A 16,536-nucleotide genomic window follows, 5' to 3' on the forward strand; every position below is an offset into this window, starting at 1 on the left:
GTTAGCGCACTTTACCCTCGGACTCCCCACATTGTGTACGTCTAATACACTTATCGCTGTGAAGAGACTCGATAATGGAAGTAATTCAGAAATTAGCGTGGCATGTTCATTATGTTCGATTCCATTCTAGAAACAAATGTGATTATTTTGGGTGGCGTGTGTGTGTTGATACCGCTGCCCCTGGTAATAATAATAATATTTGGATGATTTCTATAGCGCCGAATTTGTGTAAAATCACCTTAAGGGCGCTGTACAAATATATAATACATTTCAACAATTATACCATTTATTGGATGACCAACTCCTCTGCAATATGTCACCCCAAGTGGTTCGCCGCGTTTTACCTCCTTTCCTTAATTTCCTTGAAAAACCCTACACACAGCATTCCCAAATATGATATGAATGTGTGAAACTACTGAAACAAAATATATAAAAAATTAAACATGACTTTTTTAAAAATATTCTTCTGTCCACGTAACATGTTCTGATAGTAAATTATACTTTCGTATGAAACATTTGATGATTTACTTTAGATTGTAAGTTTGTATATTATTCAATACCAATGAATAAATACAGGATTTTCCAATAAGAGGTGCTATTTTTATATTCAATCGTAAAAGATCAATGGTTTCGTTGCTTGTGTGGCACGTAGCGCCGTCTTGTTGAAAGTAAACGTTGTCCAGATTAATACCATCCAATTTAGGCCATAAAATATCATTAATCATCTCTCGATAGCGCAATCCATTCACCGTAACTGTTGCTCCAGCCTCATTTTCAAAAAAGTAAGGTCCAATGACTCCGCCGAACCATAAACCGCACCAAACAGTCACACGTTGAAGAAAGAGAGGCTTTTCAACAATAATTCTTGGGTTTTCCGAGCCCCAAATGCGACAATTTTTCTCGTTTATGAAGATGGGCCTCATCACTCAAGATGATTTGCATTTGATTCACTCAAGTGTATTTTAATAATTTCAATGCGTTGTTGAAGCGAGTATTGTTCCATTTTTATTAATGGCGTAGTTTCTAATTGTCAAATCTCAAAAAATGACAGCTTCAAAAGTAACATCTACCGAAATAGCGGGCTATTCAAAATAACACCTCTTATTGGAAAACCCTGTACAACTTTACTTTTAATAAATAGTATCTGTAGCTATCTATAATATTTTTTCCATTTCCTTGCGCTATACAATCATTTAACTGTTATGGTGTCAATGTCGCCACATCTAAAAATAAATCAAAAAATGATTGCAGCCTTAAAAAAAAGTTTCCTACTGCAAAGAAAAAATAATTTTATTAATTGAGAAAGTTTTCATTAATTTTTATTGTTTCACGCCCTGAGAAAAGATCACGGAACAAGATTTTAATTGAATCTATAGAAATCAATGTCTTCCTTCCGAGCTAATTGCAACTACTAGGTTAAAATGTGTTTAATTGGTTCAAGACCGTCGTGTAAGAATTAATTGTTAATTCGTATTTTCCTACCGCCTTTTAAATGCTACCTATTAAACACATGCATGATACTGACCATTTCTTTTTTTAATTAACGGAAAAGGTAGCGTTATATCACATTTATATTTTACTGCCGACCTAATAGGTGTAACATGTATACAATAAAAGCTTTTTCAATTATTGAACGTTGAATTATATGCACGTTCAATAAATCAAAACGCTGGTGTTGTTAGTAAGTATATACAAAAATGTTCAACATCGCTCAACCAAAACCTAAAAAGTTTGAAGCTCTTTCAAAGCGTTCCGTAGTAACGCCTGCCTTTTTAAGTATGTAAATGGGTAGGGTAAAAGAATAATGATTGAATCCTTAGACACTGTTTTCGTCCTGGAAACAATGCTTTACTGTACGAAGGTATCCTGTGATTAATTAAATGGAAAAAATAATAATTTTATCGCGGTACGATAGGTTTCCATTAACTCTTGTCGAACATATCATCATTATGGAGCTGCAAGTAATGGAGTCCTGTTTGACAAATTAAAATGATGGCAAACTCCATGTGTGACACGATACGATATCAATGTTCCTAGCCAGGATTAGTCCTGTCCCGGTTCGACCGGTATACCGGACACTATTTTGTTGTGGCTTGGAACAACACGTGCTGATGCAATCTCGGTGTGGTACAGATATTTTATATAAAAATAGATAAGATAAAATATCGTCAACATTATTAGTTTGTTTTCTACATTCGTTTGCTTTGTTGATATAATCCTAAAGAGATAGAGAAATTATATAATATTTGCTTTATTGATTCTTTATACTGTGATGTCTATTTCGATAATAGTATTTACTTGTTGACAAAAGAAATAGCAAAATAAACTGGTAAATTGTAACGGAGATGTATATTTTGGGTGGAAAGTCCGTTTTAGTTAGTATATCTACGTTGAGTTGTAATAACATTAAATTTCCCGTAACACTCTTTTCAAATATGAGAGCGCAGATGTATCAGTAGACAGGTGTCCACGCACTCGATTTGAAAATAATCGATGTTTCTGAAAATGGTTGAAAACTGTCAGTTTAAATAGATATTTCTTTGCAAAATACCCATTTTGTCGTTTTTTGAGCGGTAATGCCTTTTTTGTAAGGTCCAGTAAAATGATAATAATTTTATTTATAGAAACAACATATTTGTCTCTTTTATGGTGTTAAATGGGTCACTTCCGTCGCTAGAGACTGATTATATAGCTAAAGTAAACAGTGACTGAGCCAAACGGCGCCTGGCGCGAGTTAAATTTTGGCGCCGGTCAAACCAGTAGACGCCTAGGTAGGTGATCACTGTAATCGATAATATTCGAATGATTTGTATAAGTGTGTAGCACCTTTTTATGGATGCTACACAGATGGTTTAATTTTAAGGGTGATGTGTTAGGAAGTTACGTAATATCAGTGTCTTGAAAATTCGGCGCTTGGAGCAGGCTGCTCCAATTACGCCCGCATAAAACCGGCCCTGCTTATAGGTAAGTGTAAGGTATACATAGCCAACTTGGTGTATATAATATTTATTATGAAGTATGGACAAATCCACCAATAATGGTTAGAAATAAAATATATTATGGCTTATATTTTTGTAACTGTGAGGGTTTATATCAAATAGCAACAAAAGTTTTCTTTATTATATGTACTACATTAATACTGTATATATGGAAATGCTCGATTTTTATAAGAATTGTGACGAACTGGTGGCGAAACTTTGGAACGAATTTCATAAATTTGTAATTAATTGACTGAACTTATCCCATTTTAACTCGACTGTTTGTCATTTCTTTCGTTCCGTTTCCGGCTCGATGGTAACCATTTTAAAGTTTCATTATATCGAAATTTAAAATATTAAATCATCATATTTATTTGGACTTCCTTATTCCCATTTTTTTCAATGTTTTGGTGCCTACACTGCCTACCTGCCTGAACAAAATTTAAAAAAAAAGAATTATCATTGAGGTATTGACTTTTCTGTGGACAAATTGCATAATTCCTTATTTTTAATTTTATAAAATGCATGTTTTATAATTAAATAGGTAGGTATTTAAGTACCTTGGTACTGAAAAAAATTGGTTTTGATTTATTGGATAAGAGAGAATTATTGGAATCACACATTTTTGGACGCGAGGTCTATTATTCACAAAACTACTTGTTCGGTTATGAAGCAAAGGTGTTACTTTGTAATCATGTGTTATATTGAGAGCATCAACTCGTTTCCAAGTGTAACATGCAAATGACGATGATTAATTACTTACAATAACCAACAACGAGGTTGATTTGTAAGTAAGTGGAACAGGTCAAGAGTTTGTTAGTCGCATGTATCAATTTCTTCTCACACGATGAAGCGGTTCATCTCGCCTCATTTGATCGGGTTATTCATATATCTAATGGGTCCATTGAGATAGGATCCTCGGGTCCTCTATCCTTTTATCCTGCATATTTTATTGTTCGCTGTACAGTCTGCAGGGTAGGATTAAGGAACTCTTTTTTTTCTTGCTTTATTAAGCGTTTTAGATGATACTTGACATACTTGCTGAGTTATTATTATCACATGTTATGTTAGTATGACCGCGTATTCCATAATCGACTCAATTCTGCTGAAATTTAACATTTTCATAATAATACGATTATCTGAGTGTCGTGGGTCCTTGATTATTGTGACATAATCCGTGTTCGAGGTTTAAGGCTCTCGACTAGCAAGCTGGAGGTCGCTGGTTCAAATCCCGGCGTGAGCAAGTAAATTTTATTTGATTATTTTGTTTTACGTCACACCTTTCTCATTAAAAATAATATTTATATAGTATATTTGCGGCACGTTCTAGAGTGAAAGATACTCTCAGTATCGCCCTCGTGTAAGACCACCATTCTGAATTGAAACGTTGCTTGAAATGGCTTTGGCCATGTTTGGTGACCATATCTAAATAACCAGGTACTTCGGCACCTTCCTATTTCCCATCTTCTTCCCCTCACTACTACATTCAGCCTCACAGACATACCCTAATTGGGGATGCTATAGTATCACGGAATCATTTTGTCTCTTTCATACATTTAGACAAATTACGATCCTTGAAACCTCACAGTCGGTAAAGTAAAAAAAATGTAGTCTACACTGATAATTCTTCTTAATCACGGTGTTATTATTACACAAGAATAAAAAATTCAATAAATAGTATCCGTTTTAAATACATAGGATACCTTTGATAAATATAGACGTTTACGCAAAATCATTGGAAAAGTGGTGAGTACTAGAACTTAATATAAACTTCTCTCTATAAAAAAATTAATATACAATAATGTTGTCGTGGTCGTGCTTTCAGAAGTTAATTTAATTTGATAAAAATGTTTTTTTTTCATTTCCATTTCACAATTCTATCGTTGTCTGCAGAACACATAGACATTGGAGGGGACCCACCATTTCCCAACGGCTGTGTGAGAAAACTGATTGCTTAACCTCCTTAGCCGCACACGTCAGGACTCTTTTTGTAAAAAGAAGCTTCATTTATTTTAAAACGATTCTAGACCCTCCAATGTCCCTGCATACAAGTGGAAGTATGATTGAAACATAAAAATATACAAGCCGCGTATCGAGGGCAGTTTACCCCACTATCACAGGGCAGTCCCGGCAAGAATGAGCGTAGTGCACATAGACAATTTAAAAAAGACATTCTTAACTTTCTATTTAATTACATAATTTCCTTTCATTAAAGTGATTAAACACCAGGTAATAAATTATATAGCCATCAATAAAATAACGATTTAAGTGTATAATCCATTCTACGCTCTGGAGTTATCTTATTTGGGCACCGTCTTTATAGTGAGCGCATACGTATCATGTTACATGGATTATAAGACTGCTCTAATGGGTTTCGTATTACTCATAAATGTCTTTGATCCTATCTTCCTCATACCGCGAGGATCATTTCAAAATATTAAAAAATTAAATCGGCTTACTCAACAAAGAGCCAATGGATTTACTTTAACCCCTAAGAAGCGGCCATGATATCTGAATTAACTACACAAACCTAAAAGCAATAATTTACTAAGTCGTAAAAAAAAGAAAGATAAACATTTCCGGGTTACAAAATTTTAAAAACCCTTACTATCATCACTATATTAAAAAATGGTGGAGGACTTAGCTAGCGGAGTAGTGATGAGTCGTTCCGAACGAGCCGCACAATTGACTAGCTCTTTTTGATGAGCCGTATTCGTATGACTCCCGGTAAACCATGCCAGGAGATATTTTATATAAATAGTGCTGTTAAAATTATCCGAGTATTAATTGTTATTACATACTCAGAGACGTTAACAGCGGACATATGTACCTACCCCTACTAACTACCTAGAATCTTATTTATCTCGTAGTAGGTACGAGGCGGCATACAGGTACCAAGAGTCATACAAACATGCATACGCTTACGCTGGGAGCTGGGAGCCGTATCGGGGGATTCGTAGCGGGGGAGCCGTAGAGGCGAGTCATATCGGTCGAGCACAGTATTCTTATTGCTCATACGCTCTGAGCTCACGGCTTCCGTTCAATGTAGTCGACTTTTTGAGCCGTACGAAAATATTGAGCTGATACCGTGGCTCCCGCTCTTTAAAATGAGTCATGACCCATGGCTATGGCGGAAGAATTGATCTCAATAATATAATATGTCAACTTTAACACATCAGTGCAGTGTACCTGTACAATTACACAACGTATAGAATATTTGAAGTAGTCCTATATCTAAAACATATAAATGTCTATGGAAAGGAAATAGTTTAAATTATGTGTGTGATATCATACTTTTATTAAAAGTTATATTTTAGTGGTGAATATAGTAAGTTTTGATTTCATTATACGTACGTACTGAAGTTTTGATCTGAAGGGTCAAATATAGAAAACAGAAAATTCTGATGGATTAGAGAACGTATATAAGTCAGGCGTGTCAAATTTCATTAGCGTTCCCTCCGCCCCCAGTGGATTCATTGGACCAGCAGTGTCAGGACACACAAAGGGGCCGATACGTACGTGATCCGCCGAAAGGACCTCTGAAGGCCTCCCCGGACCTCCGCGAGGCCCGGAGCTTTGTAGCTTTGTATCCTAAACCGCAGATGTGTGGGGATTTACTATGAAGGATGTGTGTTACCAATAAATTGTAAATAAGTTGTGATTTACTATCTTAAACATTGGCGGTGCCTATTGAGGGTTCGCCAAGATTTTTATCCTCTCGCTTGTTCTTCTGTGACAAATTTCCGCCATTTTTTCAATGTTTATGGGTATTTGATCATTGAAGTTATAACTGAGCAATTAATTGATTGAATTAATAATTTTCGAATTCTATGACGAAAAGTCGTAATTAAAACAAATGGGGTGATTAATTTTTATAAAAACCATATAATCCAAACAATTTTCAATGCTTTAACGGCCTGCGTTTTAAATGATCATTTTTTCGGATCATAGACTTTAGGACTATAGTTTATCGTATTTTTTCTATAATCCTTGAAGAATTCCTGTTTGCCTCTCAGGCAACAGATTGTGAGCTCAAACTCCAGAGTGCCTAAATACAATATAATTATTTATAGAATATTTACACCTATCTACTGCATCCTCTGTGGTCTTTTAACCCAAACTTTCAAAGCCACAGATTGACAGGTGGTAGTTGCTAGCTAAAGGGTTGCCTCGCTACGTAATTAAATCAAGCGCTCTTTTCAAATTTCATATTTTATCATTTCGAATCCGTCCTGGAATGCTTTTCATTTTTATTTATGTCACGGGCGTTCTCATAAATGAATGCATTTGAAGCATTTAGTGATCTATACGAAACTGTTAATGGTGAACTCTATCATTTTATTCTTGAACTTTTCTAAAATCTCTTAAAAATATTTCTCTCAGAAATCTAACTCCTTTGAACATGGCATAACTACATTTAAAATTAATTGAAAAGATTTTTATTACAATGAAAAATCACCTTTTTTAATGGAATAACATGCAAGAGAGAGCCAGTGGAACTATTGTCCATATGGGAATAGTGTCATTCAGGAGGAAATGTTGAAAAAAGGGGAGAGAAGCTTTTCAAATCTTTTAACTAAACATTTCGAAAGCCATTCTAAACATTTTTCAGTTCTTTTAGTTATCTCTCTCTAGGACTTTGCTGGAGATATCTTCCCCTCTGGAACGAATTCCAAGTGTTGTAAAATATAAAACTTAAATAATAAATAATAATAATTGGATGACTTGTATAGCGCCGTTTTTGTGAAAAATCATCTCAAGGGCTTTAAATAAAAATATTATTTTGTTCGCCAGTTTTTAAACCGTGACCTCTATATCGTCGCATTAATTCGTAGACTGCGTAACTCCAAATTTTTCGAAAATACGTTTTTAATGCCATCTGGTGTTAAAATTAGACCCGCATCGACTAGTAAAACTCGAAAATTTAAAAAAAAATTAACCTTTTAAATAAACACAAATTAGAAAACTGCGTAAAATTATGGTGCCATTTTTACTCGCGAATACTTCGTAACTCCTTAATTCAGTATTGGCCGGTGAGCCGTGCACGCTTGTTGTGTTTTTGACTGAGGAAATTTATTTACCGTGTAATAGTTTTACCGTGAAATTAACTGAGATAAGTTGATTAATCAATTTCGAACATTTTATAACCTTAATTTTAATTGTGAAGTCACGAATAGTGTTTTGTATCTGTAGTCTAAACTGACGTCTTCTGCACCGTGTGACGCTCTGCCGTAGCTCTCTTGTTTTATGTGCCTCTGCGGTTTCGTAAATACCTAATAGGTCCTTGTTCTGTGATTATCTCTTCTTCAAGATCACCATCTATTTGCAAGTGGATCTCCTCCTGATGCATATCCGGATCCGGTTCTTCACTGTCCTCTTCAAACAAACCCAAAATATTTACGGTGGAACGTGCGGCAATTCCATCTCGTCTCTCCTCAGACACAGTCCGTTCTCTGTCAGGCATCTTCCGCGGGTCAAGCACATGTCTTGGTATGCCATCTACTTCGATGTTGTTGACTGAAGTAAGTCCTGTCACCCTTCCATGCACGGTGTGCATCTCCCATCTACTGGTTTAACCGCAAGAAGATCGCCCACTTAGAGCTCAGTCAATACTTCCTCTTCTATATTCCTTTGCGCAGAAGGGTGTCTCCACGAGTGTGAAGTGTGAACTATACTAGACAGCGCAATACCTCGATCATCCTGACTTTTTGCAGCCAAAGATTGTACCGAAACACTGCCTGCAGGGGATCGCTTCCACTTCTGGCTGCAGTTCTCTTTATTGTTTGATGATGTCGTTCAACTATACCGTTTCCAGCTGGTCGGTATGCCGCGCAAAATCTTTGACGAACATTCCATCTCTTACACTTATCTGTAACACTGTAGGAACAAAATGCAGTACCATTGTCCATGAGAACTACTTTGGGCGGGCATCTTTCCCGAAACACTTCTTCCAAATGTCTGATAATCGAAGCTGCATTATCTGACTCGATTTCCCGCCACACGGCAAATCTACTTGGACCGCAATCGATAAATGTGAGTAAACATTTCCTACCGAAATGAGTAACATCAACTGCCAAGCGACTCCAGGTTGTCACAACATTAAGATTACCCGCTTCATGGGATGATGGTGGAGGGTCAATTGTCCTGCATTGTACGCAGGAACGCACGCATCTATCGACGTCCTTTCTTCTCGCCTCGGGATCGACCAACCGGGCAAGATGAAGCGTTCACTTTACTCCAAAGTGATGCTGAGCATGAAGAGTTTCTACGCTTAAAGCACATGTTTGCTCACCAGCTCCACTTTCAAGTCTCTCCCACCTATCTTCACACTCTGAGGAGTCTCTTTCACAACGTTTCCTGTCATGGCTACTCTTTGCCCGGGTCTTGCAAACCCTAGTAAGTACATCAGTTTTATTTCTACAGTACAACAAGGGTGATCGACAATGTCAGATCAAATTCTTCTACAATCTCCTTCATCAACTCCAAGCGTCACTTAACGATCATCTCTGACACGACTACTCCCGGTCAGTGTAGATCTCACCCAGTACAAAACCGTCACCGAATCTGTAATGATCTCCAGAGTTTGAAGATTTCACTTGAGAGTCAGATTTAATCCCTTAAGGAAGGAAAATTACCAGCATTTACAAGACTTAAAACAGACATTAGAAAAGGATTACCACTCCTTTAACGATAACCTTCCGCATCATTAAAATGCATCTAAATAGACTGCCTCGACATACACATACATTGTTGTGTTTTATTTTGTAAATGTAAAATTCCTATCTCCCAAATTTTCCGCTAGGTTGTTCATAAAACTGTTCGCAGAAAAGTATGTATCTTTTGTAAAATGCGTATCTCCATTCTCGGTTTTTACGTAAACTTCCTAACTCCGATTTGAAATAGAAAGCCTTAACTTACAAAAGTTTAATGATTGAAAATAAATTTCCAAATATATTATATGTTCGAAACATAAATAAAAAGAATAAGCCGTCTTTCATTTTTTTTCACTACGAGGTTTTTTGTGCCTCCTGTAAAATTTTACATTTGGGAGTTACGCATTCTACGAATTAATGCGACGATATTGAGTCTCTTACCGCCCTGACACGAAGTTATGACAACGATAATAATAATAATAATAATAATTGGATAATTTGTATAGCGCCGTTTTTGTGAAAAATCACCTCAAGGGCGCTGTACAATTTATTTCCTAGGATCTACATTTGTTATTTAGACCAACTGTGCCAGCACGAGGTTCGTCATCCGTTCAGGCATGTGTCTGCCGCCAATATAGCGCTGACATGTATCTGCTGCCAATAAAGAGCGCTGACACAACATCCTCACATAGACAACAAACCTTGGCAGCACCGCTGTGACGCTCGACGAAGACAGAAGATGGAGACTCTGCTGCAAGAGTCCTAGGTAGCGAAGGAACTGTACCAGCTGCTGCAGGGAGAGAGACTACCCCGTCCACCAACTGTGCCAGCACGAGGCTCGTCATCCGTTCAGGCATGTGTCCGCCGCTAATATAGCGCTGACATGTGTCTGCTGCCAATAAAGAGCGCCGACACAATATCCTCACATAGATAACAGACCTTGGCAGCACCGCTGTGCAAAATCACCTCATCCTAGTTTACCTTAGTCTCTCCAGTCACCTCCCAGCCTTTCATGCCACCTAGTGCATCCTCTCGACCCTTTCAGACTCCTTCCTGGCTCCAATACATTCTTTCTATTGTCGTGATCCGACGATTTCACACCTCTGTCTCAGACCCTTAGGGCTCGCTTATCGCAGGCTATCATAAGCAAAATCTTGAACCAAAGTCAAAGTGAAGTTTATGAGTGTCATCTGTAACAAAATACATAAACAAAAACAGAAAATAAAAACAAAGACGGTTCATATTTTATCTACAATTGCATTTCTTTTAACGTAGCAGAAGAATTTTCCAGAAAAAAACATCGTTGGGAAACTCCATTATTTCCTACATTCTTCAAGTCCACAATTCCCTCGACAACTGCGCAATGCGTACATTATTGTTTATTCGCAGTGTTAAAATTTATACGAGTTTAATTACTTATTCTCTCTTCTAACTAACGAGATAACTCTGCCTAACAATCTTTATGCCTGCTTTACTAATTAATAATAAATTTCTGCTTCCTCTCTAATTAAAAATTTCCACAAATATTCAATGACATGGAAAACCGTAATTACAAAGAAAAACTTGAAATATTTTAACTTTTTCTCTACGGATTATTATTCCAAGTTCTTAGCTTGCCGAAACTTTTCGCGATACGCGCACATAAAAATTAAAAAGTATTTCAAACTCCCAACTGTGAAGGTCGCTAAACTTCTTCGTTTCGTTTATTCCAAAGCACCTCTTACCAAATTTGTGAACTCAATTTTTCGACCTATCGCTTTTTCTAACACTGTCAGCGTCCCTGAATTCAACGCGCAAATTTAAGTTGGTACTTTTTAAACGTTATGGCCTCCGTAATTTATCACGTAGATTAATTCGAATTTAAAATACGGATGAAAAATGTAGAATCGCGTTACTTAAATTTATTTAAATCGAACTTATCTATTCACTGAATAGGGTCCTTAGGGGGGATTTTTCACAAAAAATGGTGTTCAAAAATTAATCACAAATATTTCTACGTACTGTTGAACAATCCAAGCCAACTAGAGCTACTTATGAATATGAAAATGAGTTGAAATATGAATATGAAAATGAAAAACCACTAGAGCATCTGATATTCTATATGAGCTACCCAATAAACTGTGATTACCCTTATGATTCCAGGCTTCGTTTCACTGCAGCTTACCGCATGAGTTTCCACTGAAACTCTGGAGCCGCAAATAGACTTATTCATGGACCACTTTTCATTTCAAAAATTTCTCATTCAACTATTCAAAAAAAACATTTTTTACTCCTTCCTCCCAATTCATCGATGTTTTTCAATGAATGGAAAAACTTAATACATTTCCATACAACTAACTATACTTTCGTCAATGTTTTTTTATAACTAGACATATATTATGTGAGATTATTTTCATTATATTTAACCCTTCTTATTTTAGTTTATTGGGGGAGCAAACAGATATTGATTAGAAAGTGAGATTCATATCATATAAAAATAAATAATTTAAGAAAAACATTAAGTGTAATTGATAGAAATAGACAATCTTAAAAAAACACATAGATTAAATACGAATATTAATATTTTTTAAAACATATGTAATTTTAACAAAATGATAATTTTTATTTATTTTTTTGTAATTTGCAGTTAGTAAATTGACCTGAGAACAAATGGAAAATATTGTTTTCTGAAAATATGTTATTGTATTTTGTGCACGTCCTTCTGAAAAATGAATGTTCTGTCTGTTAGTTTTTGAGTGTGGGATGTGGAATAGTTGGTTTGATCGTGTGTTCCGTACTTGACAGTGGAAATGAATGTTTTCTAGATAGTAGTCATTGCCAACAGTGTTGTTGATGATTTTTATCAAAAAAAATTGTTCATATATATTTCTTCTATCTTCTAGTGTTGATAATTTATGGAATGCTAATGAGTCTTTTAGTTTTCAGGTGTTACGAAGGACGTAAAATTTGAGTGTTACAGAACCTTTTTGAATTCTTTCTAATCTCCAACCTTTCTTTAGGTTCAAGTTGTTGGTTACCACACAAGCCACTTGTATTTTAGGTATAAAATGATACCAAAATGAACTAAAATACAATTCAAAGTGCCTCCAATTGCTTTTTATCAATGCGTGTGCGTATTGCGGTCAGCAAATAATTTGATTGTCACTTTTCTCAATGCATTCCATTTGAGCGGTCGGCAAAGAATTTGATTCTCTCCATTGAAAAAATAGGTTCCGCTTTTTAACCTACAACTGACCCCCAATTCTCCCAACGCTCTTATTAAAACAACCCAATCAAGTCTATGCGAACAGCTTATCACGTTATTCTGTGATTCTCTCTTAGTTCCGCATATAATATTAAATTTCCTTTTCATAAATAGCTAATTTTATACCGCCATTTTGGTGAAACATTACTTTAAAAGAGCTGGTTAACAAAATAAACCTTTACGGTCATTCTCTGACAATAATTATTTGTTATTATCGATATTAATATCATTGCGATCCAATATTTTTTAGTATTTGTAACCTGTCAATTTCAAAAAAAGTACGAAAATGCTAATACCGTCTGCAAAAAATACTTCTCAGAGTTATATTGAAAGCAGAGATAATTGTCGCGTTTGGTTTCATTAATATCAATTATTTGATGTAATCAATCATTTGCCCGAGCAATATGCTTCAATTTGATTAGATACTCTCTTTGCGGATTATTCGGAATATTGAAGCTTATCGCCAAATATCATATATCTAATTCTTTCTAATAGCAAAATGTATAGTTGGTATCCATGTACGATTTCAGGGTTCACTCAATATTCTTATAATATGATGTATGTTATATTTCATCTTCGCCCACTTTGTCATAAAATGTATAAGAACCAAAGCTGTTGTAATATCGAATATTGTCGTAAGTAGTTAAAAAAATCCAGTGCGTTGCTCATGTTAAAAAGTGTTGAAATTCAAAATGTTCTTGAATGCAATATTTCCTTTACTTTATTGTAAACGCTGTTGTTTCAAACCAATTTAGTTTTTGTTTTAATGTGAACACCGCATACGAGTCCCAACTTATCCCAACAGTTTGGAGCGAGCGAGACTATGGCATCCCCATAGGGATATGTTGTGAGGATGAAAATAGTTAGGAGGGGACGAAGATAGAAATAAGGAGGTTGTGGAGTAACAATGTTCAATGCGACCGCAATGTAATTCAATAATAGGCTCCTGAAATATCTATCTAGAGCTCTTTATCGCATCACTCGTAACATCGCCGTATTGAATCGTTTCTCAACCATCATGTACTCTATCCATAACTGACAGTTTCAAAAATATACATAATATTATGTATTACTAATTACATTATTTTAGAAACGTAGTAACTACTACTACATTTATGTCATATTTACCAACCATGCGATATAATTATTTTTTAATTTCTCCCAGCGATGAACTTACTACAGCACATAATACAAGTACCTATAATATTATTAATTAAACATAGATAACTACAATAATGTAGTATACTCTCTTCTTCTTCCGACTACGAGCTAACGATTCCATTAAAGAGTTGTGTTCAAATCTCATATATATGGTGTCTGGGGGTAAAGTGCACTAATTTTGGTAAGTGATTCTATGTGATGGTAGAAGTGAAAAAGAATATTTATTTTCCCATTCAAACAGTTCACTTGTTTACCTAAAAACTGGTGACCGGATAAATCATCAAAATGACAATTCATCATATCTTTAAAAAGTTATATAAAGTCATGGAAAATGATGAAACAAAAACTTTATTAACTGGGTTAAGTAGGTTAGGTTAGGTTGGGTTTGGTTATTTTTTTTTTTCATTGTTTTAATGACTTTATATCACTTTTTAAAGGTGTGTTGAATTGTCACTGGGTTGAGTTATCATGGAACCCTAAAAACTACCTTAAAACGTTGGAATTTCTAAGAAAGTTATCTTTCTTTTCTGTTTCTAAACTCATGTAGGTTCAAACCCCGAAGTTAGTGCACTTTACCCCCGGACACCCTGTATTCCACTTGTTAAATAGTTTTTCTCTAATAATTTCATAAAATTCATTACCAAATGAACTGAAACTGCAAACAAATGATAAAAAATATATACATGCACTAAAATAATTTTCCCCTAACTAAAGAATAAGAAAACGTGTGAATGCCATAGTACCTATATGCGACTTTCTTCCTCTATATTCTGTTACTTATGTTTAAAAAAAAAAATTATCCATCTGTGCAATACAACAGATTGTGTTTTTTTTCGATAAAAAAAATGTAATTTCACTTTTTATTTAGAAAAAGTATTTACACAATTTATTCTTTAAAAATACATAATTTATATTTTAAAAAAATACATAGTGAATGGCATACGAACAAAATAGTGAAAAATTTATCTTTTTTAGTATTTCTACACCAATGTAGTGAACTAGCTAGTTTGGTGTAATAAGTGTTTAGTAATGTAAGTTATGGTTTAACCACTAAATAGGTGGCAGTACCTCTTTTCTTTCTTGATGAAAAGAAAAAAGAAAACTTTCGAAGGAGAAATTCGGCAGAATTGATGGTTTTAATATTTTGAATCACGTAAACGGCCTCGTGACTTAATAAAAATGTTAATTCTCTTTCCGTATGTTTTCATATTGTGTTATTGATATTTACACAAGGTTCACACCTTCAATCGTCAAGGACGATTTTTAAGCATTGTTCGTATGTACGTATGTAGGTCAATGGAAATGAAATGACAAAGTAAAGCCCGTTGTTAAAAATTGTTCCCATTTGCGGAATAAATCCTTATGATTCCATCCATCAAACATCGTTATCGACGTTTGCCTATTATCACAAAACAAAGAAAATGTTTTCAAGAAGTTAAGTTTAAGTTTAAGTTTAAAAAATACATTTAGCCCATAAAATATAAAACATACTTCTAAAATGAAATACAAAAGTAATACAATTTTGAAGGTTGTTTGAAAAGGGTTCAAGAAAAACTTTATCCATTTTTAGTAACAAGGTACGGGTAAATCATTTTAAAGAGACCCTTGCTTATGTGGTGGTGTACTGGGTGAATAAAAATATGAAGTAATTTTATTTTTCTTTGGAGGCTGAAAACAAAAGATACATTTTGAATAGCAAGTCTAAATATAAACGGAATTGATAAACGGCGTTACGCACCCAGTATGTATCTTTGGGCATTTGAAGGGAAATAGGGTAATTTTTGAAAATTTCAGTACTATAGGTGTCCAGAAATATATTGAAAGTGTACTCTTTAAAATGGTTTTGAAGAAAGGAAGTTGAAGTAGTTCTGGGAAGGAAAAAAGAGGGGTGAGTAGGAATCATGGGTCAGTATGTCCAGGAGTGACGCACGTATGAATCTCTCTCTCCCACCGTGGTGCAAGGCGATTTTCTGAGAGAATCCTGCTGCAGTATAACCACTGGCTTCGATGCCTTGAAAGAATAGAGTTTGAGATCTGCTTAATGACCTTCAAAACATTGCAAGGAAATGCGCCAGCCTATATATCGGAACTATGTATCCGACAAAACTTAAGCAATAGACAGCTTACTCTAAGGTCAGCAGATCTAGATGTTAGTAATCGTATAATCGAACTTTCTAGGTCAAATCGAGCCGTTTACTATGATGTACTTTTAGTGTAACAGGACCGCTCATCTGGAATAGATTTCCCTCAGCTCTTACTAATATCCAGAATTTGGCTGAATTTAAACGGGCTTTAAAAACAAAATTATTTAAAAAATCTTACCATTCATAAATTTTAACTTCCTCTCAATATTTTGTAATAAACCATATTCTAAAACTTCCGGTAATTGTTTGGTTTCGGTTGTCTCCTTATTGTACCTTTTTAAAGTGTCTGCTCAGAAAATTCTCATTTCTGAGCACAAACTGCCTCCTGTTTTATATTATGTTATAGTTTTAATATT

At 35.1% G+C, this 16,536-nt stretch overlaps 1 protein-coding gene across 2 annotated transcripts in view; it reads left to right on the forward strand.

The window, feature by feature from the left end:
- cv-c (RhoGTPase activating protein) overlaps window positions 1-16,536 on the forward strand; it is a 605,856-nt gene that overhangs the window by 451,496 nt on the left and 137,824 nt on the right. The window lies entirely within an intron of this gene.

The sequence above is a fragment of the Hesperophylax consimilis genome, chromosome 15 (assembly GCF_061612785.1).
Source record: "Hesperophylax consimilis isolate HC1 chromosome 15, BYU_Hcon_1.0, whole genome shotgun sequence".
NCBI lineage: Eukaryota > Metazoa > Arthropoda > Insecta > Trichoptera > Limnephilidae > Hesperophylax > Hesperophylax consimilis.